Genomic DNA, 13,938 nt, shown 5'->3' with positions numbered 1-13,938 from the left:
ATTTTTATCCTGCCCTCTCATTTTCCACCTTCACACTTTGTTCTTTGCTTATATCTGGAAGACCTCAGAAAGTTAATTAGTAGATATGAGGGGTGGCCTGCTCCAACAGAATTGCAGGTTAATGGTATCTCTGTGATCCTTAGTTATTCTGGGTCTCTCTGGTATCAGTTTTTCTGGTAACAGAAAGTAATCACTGTATACTCAGGTGAAGAGCTGAGGATGGTTCTTCTAGAGACTGCAGATGACCCAGAGTTTTTCACTTTGGATAATTTCTGTTTGTCTGTAGATTTCATGAACTCTTTTCTCTGTCATCTCCATTCTGTTCTTAAGCTCATTCAGAGGATTTTTGTTGTTGTTTCAGGTGCTATAATTTCTGTTCTGAAACTTCCACTTTCAGAAAAAAAATGCAGTTTCTCTGCTTAGCTATAATTTCTGTTTTAATATCCTTGTCAAATAATTCCAGTATTTGGGTCATCTTGGAGTTGCCCTCTGCCAATTGTCTTTTCCCTTGCAAATGGCTGTAGTTTTTCTAGTTCTTTATGTAATTTGGGGTTGTCTCCTGAACATGAATGCATGTAAATGTTATGCTGTGGAGACACTGATTTCTGTTGACGTTTTTATTTTAGCAGGCAATTAACTCAGACTCAAAACTGCCAGGTTTGTCTCCCCTGCAGGGGTGGCTGTTCAGATCTCAGTCGTTCTTTTGCCCTTGACTGAGGTGCTTGGGTCCCACCCTGTGCATGCACAGTGCAGGGGTCAGCTAGAGATTTGGACAGAGTTCATACTCAACACCTGGGACTTTGCTTCTCTGGCTCTCTTCTTTCTTCCCATTATCTGTAGCTGCTCTGGGCACTGTCTTATGGTTCCTCCAGAGAGAAAGTCTAGGGTTTGTTTTTTGACTGGCAGTGTAGCTGGATAGCTCTCTGGGGAAAGCTCCAAAAATGGAGAATTCATCCCATCCCCACCCCTTCTACCAGTTTTTGACTTCCCTCCAAAATCTGCCAGCCTTTGTTCACTTCAGACAGATAGTTTTTTTTGGCATTTTATCCAGAGTTTATGTTATCTGTTGGGGGATCATGCTGGAACCACAATTTCCTACTTGCATTTCTATCCATTATGAAAGTATTTTGGGAACAAAAGTGATACATATTTAAGAGAGCTTCATTCTTCAGCCATCAAATAAGGATGGGCTCATTTTCAGTATGGCTCATGGTGAATTCAGCCATGCTCACTTTAACATGCTTTGCAACCTGGGATCAGTCTCTTCTCCATGAGACTCACTTTCTCCTCTGGTAGATGAGGCAGTTAGACTCTGCATGATCTGTTAGGGTCCTTTCATCTCTGCTTCTAGACAGAGACAGACACACCCACCCATACCCATACTACCACCACTGTCTTCACTAGAAGTTAACAAGAAGGAGCAGAAGAGGTGCCAGAAGGAAGGGGTGTGGGTGGATCTCCCAGGGTGGAAAGCTCTCTGAAGGGGCAGCACTAAAGAGCCTGAGGGTATTTACAGTCATCCTCTTGTTCTGGGGACACAGGGTCAGTATGCCAAGGATGCAAGAAGTAAAGGAAAGAAAGAAGTCATTTGCTGCTTACTTCCATCCCTTAGAAATAAGGACAGAATGTAGACAGTTGAAAACAAATCAGGCTCATCAGGAGTTCCTGTTCATCTGATTTTGGGCAGAGCATACTATCCTGTTTTGAAGAGAATAGCCCCCTGGGCCTTAGTAATATGCCAGGAAATGTGGCAAGAGATGGGGGAGGCAGTAGCTTTCGCAGGGCTGCTGCTGTCATTGTTACGGCTGAGTAGAAACAGACCAGATGTATGTGGGCATTTTTTGGAGTTCAGAATTCTTATGTAGGAGAGGTTCTAGGCTGTGGAGAGGAAAGTGTGCCTAAGGTAGGTGGAGAGGGGAAAAGAGACAGCTGTTGGGTAAGGGCCAGGGCTGAAGGTCTGTGCACCAGTTCTGAAGCTGTTTCAATAATTAAAATAGCTGTTTAAGTACATTAAATACTTTTTAAAAAGTGTGTGTGAGGGGAGGGTATTTGGGGAGAGCTAAAACTTCTCCCACATCCACTCAAGCCATTCCTTGGGTGCTGACCCTGGTATAGATCTTTTTTCCTACTTTTTTTTTTCTAGTTTCGTTGCTTGTCCCTAATTCTTTTCTGGTCTACTGGCTTGAGTGTTCAAGGCCCTCATCTTTCTTTTAAAGCCATTTAAAAAAACCTATCATTTGATTATCTCTCCATTTTAATTCTAAACCGTCTTGCATTGCTCTGTAGGAGCATAGAGGTGGGGTGGACTCTACTATATATATGTAATGGGTTTGGTAGTGAAGGTGTGGAAATGAGATTAAAGGGACCAACAGTTTGGAAGAAGGTCACATGGTGGCCTGTGTGATGTGTAAGGGAGGTATGGGCAGTTGTGAGAAATAAGGGGGATAGTTTGCATATAAGACCAGGTATAGATGCTTTACTTCCAGGTTAGAAGGTATCTTTCCATTCTTTGGCAGGACTTGGATGGACAGAAGTTTGCCCCAGATCTTCCACCTCCAGTAATTCTTTCGAAATTTTAGGGGTAATGTTTGGTGGGTTAGTAGACTTTTTTGGGTCTCCTGTAGAATGCTCATTACAAAACCAGAGGGTAAGTTTGCAGACAGAGATGCAATGCTTGGTTCTAATTGGTATTAGGTGGTTCGGGGCCCTTTGGAGAACCACATCTAGAAGGCAACCCAGTGACAGTCAGCCTGGTGAAGGGGCTTTTGTGTTAGACAGGTGTGGGTTTAAGGCCTGATTACCATTTATTTGCAAGCTGTAAGACCTTGGACCAGTCACTTGACTTCTTGAAATTTAGATTCTTTATTAGGGGGCAATATTGTATTATTGTCTCAAAAAATTTTTTTTAATGTTTATTTTTTCAGAGAGAGAGAGAGAGAGAGAGAGAGAGAGAGCGAGCACGAGAGGGGGAGGGGCAGAGAGGGAGGGAGATGCAGAGTCCGAAGCAGGCTCCAGGCTCTGAGCTGTCAGCACAGAGCCCCAGTGTGGGACTCGAACCCATGAATCGCGAGATCACGACCTGAGCCAGTCAGACACTTGACTGGTTGAGCCGCCAAGGTGCCCCTGTATAATACTGTCTTGTGTACAACATAAAACATATTGCCTCGGGTGTGGTAGGTACTCCACAGATGTTTGGGGTTTTTTTCTTACCCATTTTCTAGAACATTTTATTTTTAGTAGATTCCTGGCTTTTACCCTAAACAGTTGGGTGACTCACCCTTTCCAAGTTTGTTTCTTTCCATAAATCAAGGGTATCTAACTGGTTGATTTCAAAGATCCTTCTCAAGCTGTAAGATGTCATAAGTTTTTAGACTATTGGGAAATGTATAGGTGTGTTAATTTAAGAAAGACTGTGTAGTCTCCCTTGAGACCATATCATCTGATAGGAAAAGGAAAGTCTTCTCTCCCCTCAGTTCGGTCTTGGTGCAATTCACATTTTACCTATCTCTTACTTTCTGTTTATATTCTGTCCAGGTCAAGAGGCAACTGCCATTGAAAGATAGTGAGTGCCTGTTTCTAAGACAGCGAAGTATCAGGAGAGCCCCCAGAAGCATTAACGGAAAGCTTAAATTACCTAAATGGTAAGTATGTTGTACAGCAAAACCTGGCCACACTGATAGAATTGGATGGTGTCTGAAGTCTCTACAATTTGTGCAGCGTTGCAGGAAAGGGAGAAAAGTTAATATTTGTTGATGACCTATTATGAACCAAACACAGTGCTAAGTACTTAATGTGTTTTCTGATGTAATCAGCCAGCCAGCCAGCCAGCCTAACCTTGCATTTGGTCAACAACTTTCAGAAATAGGCCTCACTACCACTTATTGAATACTTACTGTATGCCAGGCACCTACCACTTATTGAATACTTACTGTATGCCAGGCATGGTCCTGTTTGACATATGTTATCTCCCTTAGCATTTACACCAGCCTTATGAGGTAAGTGCTGTTATTTTTGCCATGAGGAAATGAACCTGGAGAAGTTAAAGAACTTCCAAGTTCACACAGGGAGTAAATGGGAGGACTTGATTTCAACCCTGGGTTATTTTCGTTGTACTGTAATGTTTCTTTTGAGAAAGTTACTTTTTTTTTGGTTGAGACAGTGACTTAATCTTTAAAAAGCAAAGCAAAATAAACAAATGAAAGATCCTTTTGATTGACAACTAGCTCCTTTTCCTAGCCTTTCTGGATTCTGTGTGCCAGTTATTTTATTGGTTGTTGTTGACCAAGGTGGAGAGCACTAATGAAATAGAAGCAGCTCGCACAGTGCATGGCCAGAGGCCCTTACCTAGTGGTTTTGGTCACCAGTGGTAGCTGGTTAATAGCTAGAGAAAAGTTCTCTGGACAGGCAAAGCAATGGGGCAGCTGCAAAATGAGTCTGGGAACTGGGTTCTAGGGATGGTTGTGGTGGGACATAGGAAAGGGATCTCAGCAAGGCCTCTCACTGTCAGGGTGGCCCCTCCTGGGAAAGGGGCACATTAGATATAGCTCAGGCTCTTAAAGGGGTGGGAAACTTTGAGGCAAACTCTGTTAACTGGTTCAGGATTCTTGTTCTATTCCTTTCCCTGGGGCATTTTTCCTACCTCAGGGAACTGGGTTATGACACTCATTTCTGGTTGGGTAGTGTGAACAATCATTTGTTCATTGATCTTTCTGATGGTGTTATAGTCTCTTTATCGAAGCACCAATTTTTTTGTATGTCTCAAGTTTTTATTTAAATTCTAGTTAGTTAACATATAGTGTAATATTAGTTTTAGGAGTAGAATTTAGTAATTGATCACTTACATATAACACCCAGTTCTTATTACAACAGTGCCCTTCTTAGTACCTATCACTCATTTAACCCATCTCCCTGCCCACCTCCCCTCCAGCTAGCCTAAGTTTGTTCTCTGTAGTTAAGCAGCAATGTTTTCTAATAGACTTCATGAATTTGACAGAGCGGGTAATCATTTTTTTCAACAAAACTCATTACACGTACCTATTGTACATAGAGTATTTTATTATATATACTGGGGCTTATGTTCTGATGGTAAAAATTGACCACTTAACTACATGCTTAGTACAGTTCTTAGAGCTAGCCAGCTCTAAACAAAATGCTAATATAGCACTAAACAGAAAAAGTCCTTGTTCTCAAGGATTATATCCTGAAGGGTAGAAACATTAAAAAAAAAAAAAAAAAAGAGAGTAACTAGATACAAATAAACTAGTAAGTAGATAAATAATGTCCACTAGGCGATATGTGCCCAGAAGAATAAAAGCAGGGTAAGGTAGTCAAGTGATAGGGAGCCTGGGGTCATTGCTCCTTTATGTAAGATCAGGGAAGGCCTCTGATGAGGTGACAATTTAAGCCGTTCTGAAAGAGGTGAGGAATCCAGCCAGGGATATCTGGGAGAAAAACATCCCAGGCAGAGGGAACAACAAGTGTAAAAGCCCCGATGTATGATGTGACTTGTCATGTCCTTCACAAGGAGGCCAGTGGGGCTGCAGTGGAGTGGTAGGGAAAGAGTAGTAGGAGTCAGGGCAGAGAAGCAGCGGGACCCAGAGTAGGTAGGTGCTCAGAGCTAGTGTAAGACCTTTGGAGTGCATTTTATTCTAAATGAGATGGGGGAGCCACTGGAGAGTCAGAGTAGAGGAGTGACAAGAATTGACTTAGTTTTTTTTTTAATTTTTTTTTTTTTTAATTTTTAATTTTTGAGAGAGATAGAGAGTGCATGAGCAGGAGAGGGGCAGAGAGAGAAGGGGGCAGAGAATCCCAAGCAAGCTCCACGCTGACAGCAGAGAGCCCAATGCAGGGCTTGAACTCACAAACCGTGAGATTATCACCTGAGCCAAAGTCAAATGCTCAACTGATGGAGCCACCCAGGTGCCCCAAATTGACTTATTTTTTGAGAGGCTTAGACTGGTTGCTGTGGGAGAATAGACTGGGGGGTGGGGGAAGGTGGGGAAAGGTAGGCAGTGTAAAGCGTAGAGACCACTTTTGCAGTGATCAGTATAGTCTAGGGGAGGGATGATGGCTTGGACTAGGGTCGTAGGGTGCATAGCCAGGAAGTAATGGATTTTGGACATATTTTGAAGGTATGGTCAACTAATTCTCCCTGTAGAGATGTTTTTGTTTTTGTTTAGTTTATTTTTCAGAGAGTGTGCAAGTGTGGGAAGGGGCAGAGAAATGGGGAGAGAGGATCTGAAGTGGTCTCTGTGCTGATAGCTGAGTCTGATGCAGGGCTTGAACTCACATGTTGTGAGATTATGACCTGAGCCAAAATCAAGAGTCGGATGCTTAACCGACTAAGCCACTCAGGTGCCCCTAGAGTTGTTTGATTTATCTGGACTTAACATCTAGGTCACATGGGTTTGAGGGTATCATTGGAAACTTGACAGTGATCCCTGGTTAAATTCTAAAACTGACTGAGCAAAGGATGAAAACACAGTGTGTCCTAGAAGCCACTTGTGTTCACTAAGTAAGTTATGTTAACTGATAACAATTCTTTGTTTTCTTTAAGCTCTGCCTTGATTTTATTTAAACTATAAAAGCAGGACAAGTTTATTATAGAAATATAGAAAGTAAAGATTAAAGGGAAAAAACTCAAACTACCCCTATATAATTACTACATAACATTTTGATGTATATCAGGACAGTCCAGTTTTGAGAAGATTCTAGGCTGGGTGGTCAGGAATATGCTAAAAAAATAACACATCCTAATTGCTAAAATTAGGTATTTAACATTTTCGCATGCGATCCCAAGACAAAATTTTGGGCTGGCTTGCATGCACGTATTGTAGAAGTATCAATAATGGATCAACGTTTATCAAGAGGGGCTGTTTTTTGTGGCATTCTGGATAGCTGTTCTTGGTTATATTTTGTTTAACTGCTTGAACATAAGTTTGGATGAAGATACAGAAAAGATGTGCCTATCATATTTACAGTGAATGTTTCTGAGCTGGAATGTGTAGAAATATTTAGACAATTGAAACTACTGATTGAAACTAACTTTCAAGTTAAAGTGTGAAAAATAGTAAATAATTTGAGCTAAAACTTACATAACACTTAAGATGAACTGGGTACTAATCTAAGCACTTCACGTATTAACTCATTTACACTGACAGTAACCCTTTAAGGTCGGTATTGAAGCGTAGAGAAGTCAGGTAACTTATCCAAGGACACATAGCTAGTAAGTGGCAAAATCAAGGTTTGAATTTGTTTGGCTCCAGTGTCTGTAATCTTTTAATCTTTGTACCATACTGCCTACAAAAGATCTAAGAAATAAGTTCTATACTTAAGTTATTAAAATTAGATTTAATAGCAGTTTATTTAAAAAAAAATCACGGAAACTACACACTGGTAGCGTGACTGCCAGATTAGCTCATGCAGTCTTAAGCTTCATTATTAAAACTGGATTAACCAGGTCATCTTTCAAATCCTCCCCCACCCCTTTACCCCATTGCTACTGTCTTAGTTCAGGCCCCTATTCTATCTCTTGCCTTGACTATTGTAATATAGCTCCCTAGTTTGTCATGTCAGAATGTTCTTTCACAAATGCAGTTCTGATTGTGTTGCTCTCTTGCTTAAATCCGTTTGTTCAAAGCAGCTTGCAAATTTGCTTCCCATGTCCACTTGTAGGCATGTAGTGTGTTTTGGAGGGTCTGTACAGGGTGTTCTTTTTATTTATTTATTTATTTAATTTATTTAATTTGTTTTTAGAGAGAGAGGATGAGCAGGGGAGGGGGGCAGAGGGAGAGAGAGAGAGGGGGAGAGAGAGAATCTTAAGCAGGCTCCACACTGTCAGCATGGAGCCGGAAGCAGGGCTCAATCCCACCACCCTGGGATCATGACCTGAGCTGGAATCAAGAGTCGGATGCTCAACCAACTGAGCCACCCAGGCGTCCGTTTTATTTCCTTTTTGAATGAGTTGGCTACATATAAGAGATTCATATAAAAGTAGAACATGATCTCCCATTAGCTATTGTGTGACCAGGCCCCTGTCATCATTAACATTATTGGCCTGATCTCTTTGGCATTTGCACTTGCAACCTTTGGCATAAAGGCTAAGTACTTTCTTTTTAAAAAAAAATTTTTTTTAATGTTTACTCATTTTTGAGAGAGAGACAAAGCATGAGTGGGGGAGGAGTAGAGCGAGAGGGAGACACAGAATCTGAAGCAGGCTCCAGGCTCTGAACTGTCAGCACAGAGCCCAACGCGGGGCTCGAACCCACGAACTGTGAGATCATGACCTGAGCCAAAGTCAGATGGTTAACCGACTGAGCCACCCAGGCGCTCCCCTCCCCACCGCCGGCTGCCTTTTTAAAAAAAAAAAAATTTTTTTTTTAATGTTTATTCATTTTTGAGAGAGAAGGCTAAGTGCTTTCTTGAATGGGGTACCCAGATCTGAAAACTCCTTAGATGTAGTTTGGTCAGTACAGGATACAGTCAGACTTAACCTTCATTTAATCTACCACACATTTATAAGGTTCCTGCCTTGCTCCATCACAGTATTCAGTGCCCACGTCAGGAAAATAAAGATGACACAGTCCCTGCTCTCCGAACTTAGAGCCCAGTAGAGGAATACAGCTATATGACCAAGTAAGTATCATGGGTACAGTGATGGAAGTATTTACAAAGCTTACGGGGGTGCATATTGTTGTGGGAGGGGCTGTCTGAAAAAGCTTGAGAGAACAGGTCCTGCTGTGAAAGATGTTCACCATGGGAATGGGGTGGAGGAGGCTGGAAGGAAGAGGATAGGGGTGAGAGCGCAATCCTAAACTTGTTCCTGAAACACCACCACCTCAGCCTGTGCACTTGCTGTGAGATTTCAAGGGTGTCTGTGTTGCGCCCTGTCTGCACTCTGGCCTTACCTGCTCTGTTCCTCCCCTTGTGCCTCTTCACTCAGTCCTGCTGCATTAAAGTTCCCCAAATGCAGTGATGTTTTGTTCCCTCTGTCTCCCTCCCCTCCTCTCCCCTCTTCCCTTCCTCCCTCCTTCTTTCTTTGCTTTCTGTAAATAATTATTTTATACCCTTTATGTACCAGAAACTGTTCAAAGTGCTGAAGAGACAGCAGTAAAAAACAGCTACAGATATGAAAAACCATGTTTCTGACCTCATGGATCTTAAATTCTAGTAAAAAGAGACAGTAATCAAGTGGTTAAGTGTGCTTTAAAAAAAAAAAAAGAAAAAGTCTTGGAGCTGTCCAGAGGTGGAGTGAGTTGCCTTGGGAAGAAATGAGTGTCCTTCCCGTCTTTAGAAGTATTTGAACAGGAGCTAAATGGCTACTTGTGAGGTACCTTCTGCATTGACTAGGAGGTGGGAACAGACGGTCTTTGACTCCTTTCCCACCTAGATAATCTCTCTCTGTGCTCCTTGGGCTACTAACTTTTGAAGTTTGCATATCTAAGACATGTGAATTTGTGATGCTGGGAAAAATAATTTAGGCCCAGCAATGAAATAGAAGCGCTCAAGAGGAAGTGGTGTGACATGGATAGCCTAAGGGCTTAAGACAGGTGACTAGAAATGGTTGGGAGAGGGCTGCTTAAAAATAGTCTTCCCATTTTCCGTTTGATCAGGGGTTGGCAAATGGTGGTCCACGGGCCCACTGCCTGTTTTTGTAAATAAAGTTGGATGGAACACAGCTCATACATTGTGTACGGTTGTTTCATGCTTCAAGGACAGACCTCCAACTTGGGTCTTCTGAAGCCTGAACTATTTACTATTAAACTAAGTTGTATACTTCTATGTATACTATCAAACTTTTCAAGATTGAAGTATAATTAACATGCAATGTTATATTAGTTTCAGGTGTACCACATATTGATTCAGCAATTCTACTCCGTGCTTATGATGATGGATACTGTCAAACTCTAAAGACAAAGTTTGTCGACACCCTATCTTCAATGACTGTTGGGAACAGGAAGTGTGAATCATGACAGCTATGTTAGGGGGAAAGGGCAGGGCAAGTTTGATTATGTTCTATTTCAGACTTTCCTGGTCCGGTGGGACAGGAAGAAGAGCCAGCCTCCAAAATGCTAGATAGGGCCATTTGGAACTGGGTTCAAGAACTTTGGCAGAAAGGAGCCCTGAATGAGAGAGAATTGGTGCCGTATCTTTCTCATGTGAATGGGAACTCAGCTAGACACTGGTGTGGAGGGCAAGTTGGCATTAAAGGATGGGACCACCCTTGCCTCTTTTCCCTTTCCTATGATTCCTGAGGTTTAATATCAACAATTTTTTTCCCCAGAATCCACCCTTGGGCACAATTAGTCACTTCTTCTGAGCTTCCAGTGCAACATACATCAAGTGGTAAAATGTGCTAAGTGAAAAAAGTATGGTAAGAGGACTGGAAGCAAAAGGATGGGTGTTGTATTGTGTGTGACTGTCAGGGAGGCTTCTTCATTATTGTTTTATAATTAGCTCTCTCTTTCTGATGACTTAAAGGCAAGGGTTAGGTCTTGATAATCTTATAGCACTTGGCAAAATGCTAGGTGCATCATAGATGTTCTATAGGTGTCTACAAATGAATTTTATCTGGATAAACATACTGTTACTAGGGCATGTGGGAGGTACTGGGAAGAGAGGCATCTGCCCCTCGCCTTTGGATGGTCCTGGAGATAGCAAAGCCATTTCTTTCTCTGGCTATGCGTAGGGCCAAAAGGTTAGAGAAAAGTGGCACTCTAACTCCATTTTTGATCAAATTTCTTGTTTTCTCTGGGCAGAAGGGCTGATTTTAGTGAGAGGCTATTTCTAGGAGGATGTTGCCTGGTGAAACTTACCTTAGGTATGCATAGGACTTTTCAGAGCCCTTTATAGCCAACTTGTTATTGTTTTTCTTGTTGTTGTTGTTGTTGTGTGGTAGGTGAGGTTGGTATTTGTTCATTTGCTCAGAGGAGGGCGCTGGGGCACAGAGATTATTGATTTGGCCAACAGAGTAACATTCTCAAAATAATATGGACTGTGGAAGTAGACTTGGGTTCAACATCTGGCTTTCCTCCTTGTCAGCTGTGTGACATTAGGAGTTCAAAGGTTCCTATCCCATAACATTTTTGTGGAGACTGAATAGAATAATAGTAATAGCTACTGCTTGTTGTGACTTATGGGCAAGGCATTCTGCTAAGTCCTTTACATCCCTGGGGATTACCATACTTGTGTGGAAGAGAAAGCCTTAGGTGATTTAAGAAAAAGTAAAGGGTAGATCTGAGGTTCCGAGAGAAAGCATGTGAATTAAGTACTTAATATATTGTCTACAGTACAGTAGTGCTCCATTGGTGGTTGTCCTCTGTACCTTTTTGTTATTGGTCTGTGAATAATCAGAACTCCTCACTTTGTAAAAATGCTTAAGAGTTTCCAGGCAGGTGTTTCTACACAATGGGAAGAATTCTGGATAGTCAGGAGACTAAAGTCCTTACCTTTTCTGAGTTGCTAGAGAAACCACAGTATTTACTTCTGAATCTCAGTTTCTTCATTTTTAAAGTAAGGGGATTGGGCCAAATAGGTGGTCTTATTTTGTAAGTTTTTTTTTAAGTTTATTTATTCTGAGAGAGAGAGAGAGAGAACGAGCACAAGCAGGGAGGGAAGGGGCAGAGAGAGAGGGAGAGAGAGAGAATCCCAAGCAGGCTTCCTGCCATCAGCGTGGAGCCTGATGTGGGGCTTGCACCCACAACTGCGAGATCATGACCTGAGCGGAAACCAGGAGTTGGACGCTTAACTGACTGAGCCACCCAGGCCTCCTAAGGTGGTTTTATTTTAAACGAAAGTGGTGGGGTTCTTTCTTTACTGTCATATTGGGGAAACCCAGTATGTTAAAAAGCTAGAAATCGGTTGCGTTGGTTGATGAAAATGAGAGAAGGAGCCTGAAGCTCAGTCTGCTCAAACCTTCTCCCTGTTCTCTCCCCTGCTCCGAATGACCCCTGAGGGGATTTGCTGAGCCCAGATTGAAAACCAGTGGACTGAATGATCTTTTAGCTACACTTTGGCTCTGAAATCCAACTCTAAGGAGTGGAAAAAGATATGGTATAGACCTGAAAGCCCAGAAGGGCAAGTTCAAATGGAAAAGCACCAGGACTGAGACTCTACAGGTGACACTGGGCTTGGGATGAGGTCATTTAGGGCATCACCACAGGACCAGGTATCTGTGCTGCCATATCTGCCAATTGTTTTCACCCTTGTAATCCATGAGTAGCTTGTTGACATCATTTTTATTGTTTTGTGTTAATGGTTAGTGCCAAAGAGCCGATAAGCCATTTAATAATGGCTCCAGCCATTCAGCCATTCATTCATCAAATTTTACGCATTAAAAATGTACTAGGCTTCCTGCTGGGTACTGAGAATACAGTGGTGAATAAGAAACAAGTTGGAGAAACAAAATGGGTAAATACAGCTTGAATACAGTGTGATGTGTGCTGTGAATGGACCAGTACAGCACACACTGTAAAAGCAAGAAGGAGAAGCCCTGCTTTGCCCTGCAATTTTGGGGAGGAAGTTGCTGCAGAAGATTCCAGGAGGAGGTATTGTCTAAGGTGGCATTTGGAGAAATGAGAAGGATTACCAGTCAAGCTAGTAAAGGCCTGGAGATGATAGAGTGCAAAGTTTGTGGGCTCCAAGAGTGTGGAGCCCACATGGAGTTTGAAGACAAGGTTGACTAGGTAGGAGGGCCAGATCCTTTGGGGCTTTGCATGCCTTCTTGGGGACTTTGGTCTTTATCCTGAGAGCAGTAAGTACTTGGAAAGGATTTTGAGTAGTGGTTTGTGAAACTCCTTCTCTTCACACCTGTAGTAAGTATGTGCTGTATAGTTACTGGGCTCAGCTTTTCCATTTCTAGTGGTGTACTGACTGGTTCATATCGAGTTTTGAACAGAACATATAAAATTGGCACTAAAAGCCAAATGAATAAGCAGTAGGATTTGTGGATTCTGCTAGTTCAGAATTACAATTTATAGATGAGACTATATTAGAGTTTAACATTTCTCTCTTCTGAAAATGGGATTTGTTTATGAAAACTATAGTATAAACTAGTATAACTAAGAGTTGCTGAGGGGAATGTTTCAGTTTGGGGTAAGCTGGGATTTTTTTTAAACAGCTTTATTGAGATCTAATTTATATATCATAAAGTTCATCTCTTTAAAGCGTATAACTTTATGGCTTTCTAGCATATTTACAAGGATAAGCTGATTTAAAGTACTTTGTGGACACATCATATATCATTTGTTTTCCAGTAACTACTGTGCCAGTACAGATCCTTTTAAAATTGGTTTATGGCCCGTATTTAGTTCAGCCCTCTATTTCCTTCACCCTGTGTATAGATTGGTAAGGGTTTTGCTTGTTGGTTAGTTTGTTTTTACCATACCACTAGGCAAAAGGCCAAAAACAAATGGCACTTGAAGTAGGAAAAGTGGATGGGAATAAGGGAAAAGGTTTTTTTTTCTTATATAAATATATAAATTTAGGGTTTTTTTTCCCCTTTCCATTTTTTAAAAATATAATTTATTGTCAAATTGGCTTCAACACCCAGTCCTCATCCCAACAAGTGCCCTCCTCAATGCCCATCACCCACTTTCCCCTCTCTCCACCCCCCATCAACCCTCAGTTTGTTCTTTGTATTTAAGAGTCTCTTATGGTTTGCCTCCCTTCCTCTCTGTATCTTTTCTTCCCCCCTTCCCTTCCCCCATGGTCTTCTGTTAAGTCTCTCAAGATCCATATATGAGTGAAAACATATGATATCTTTCTCTCCCTTCCAGTTTTTTTTTTTTTTTAAGTTTACTTATTTGTTTTGAGAGCAAGAGAGAGAATGAGCTGGGGAGGGGCAGAGAGGTAGGTGGGCAGAGGATTTGAAGCAGGCTCTGTGCTGACAGCAGCGAGCCCGAAGCGGAGCTTGAGCTCATGATTTGAGTCGAAGTCCGC

At 41.9% G+C, this 13,938-nt stretch overlaps 1 protein-coding gene across 7 annotated transcripts in view; it reads left to right on the top strand.

The window, feature by feature from the left end:
• LUZP1 (leucine zipper protein 1) overlaps positions 1 to 13,938 on the top strand; it is a 95,877-nt gene that overhangs the window by 55,442 nt on the left and 26,497 nt on the right. For 6 of the 7 annotated variants that reach the window (XR_006221047.1, XM_042995865.1, XM_042995869.1 and 3 more), the window contains exons 2-3: positions 3,535 to 3,641; positions 8,545 to 8,634. The gene's annotated coding sequence lies outside the window, so the exon portion shown is untranslated. The remainder of the gene's footprint in view (positions 1 to 3,534; positions 3,642 to 8,544; positions 8,635 to 13,938) is intronic. The other variant, XM_042995867.1, reaches the window with a different exon arrangement.

Source organism: Panthera tigris, chromosome C1 (assembly GCF_018350195.1).
Source record: "Panthera tigris isolate Pti1 chromosome C1, P.tigris_Pti1_mat1.1, whole genome shotgun sequence".
Lineage (NCBI taxonomy): Eukaryota > Metazoa > Chordata > Mammalia > Carnivora > Felidae > Panthera > Panthera tigris.
The sequence above is the reverse complement of the archived record's forward strand: the minus strand, read 5'-3'. Positions and strand labels throughout refer to the sequence as shown.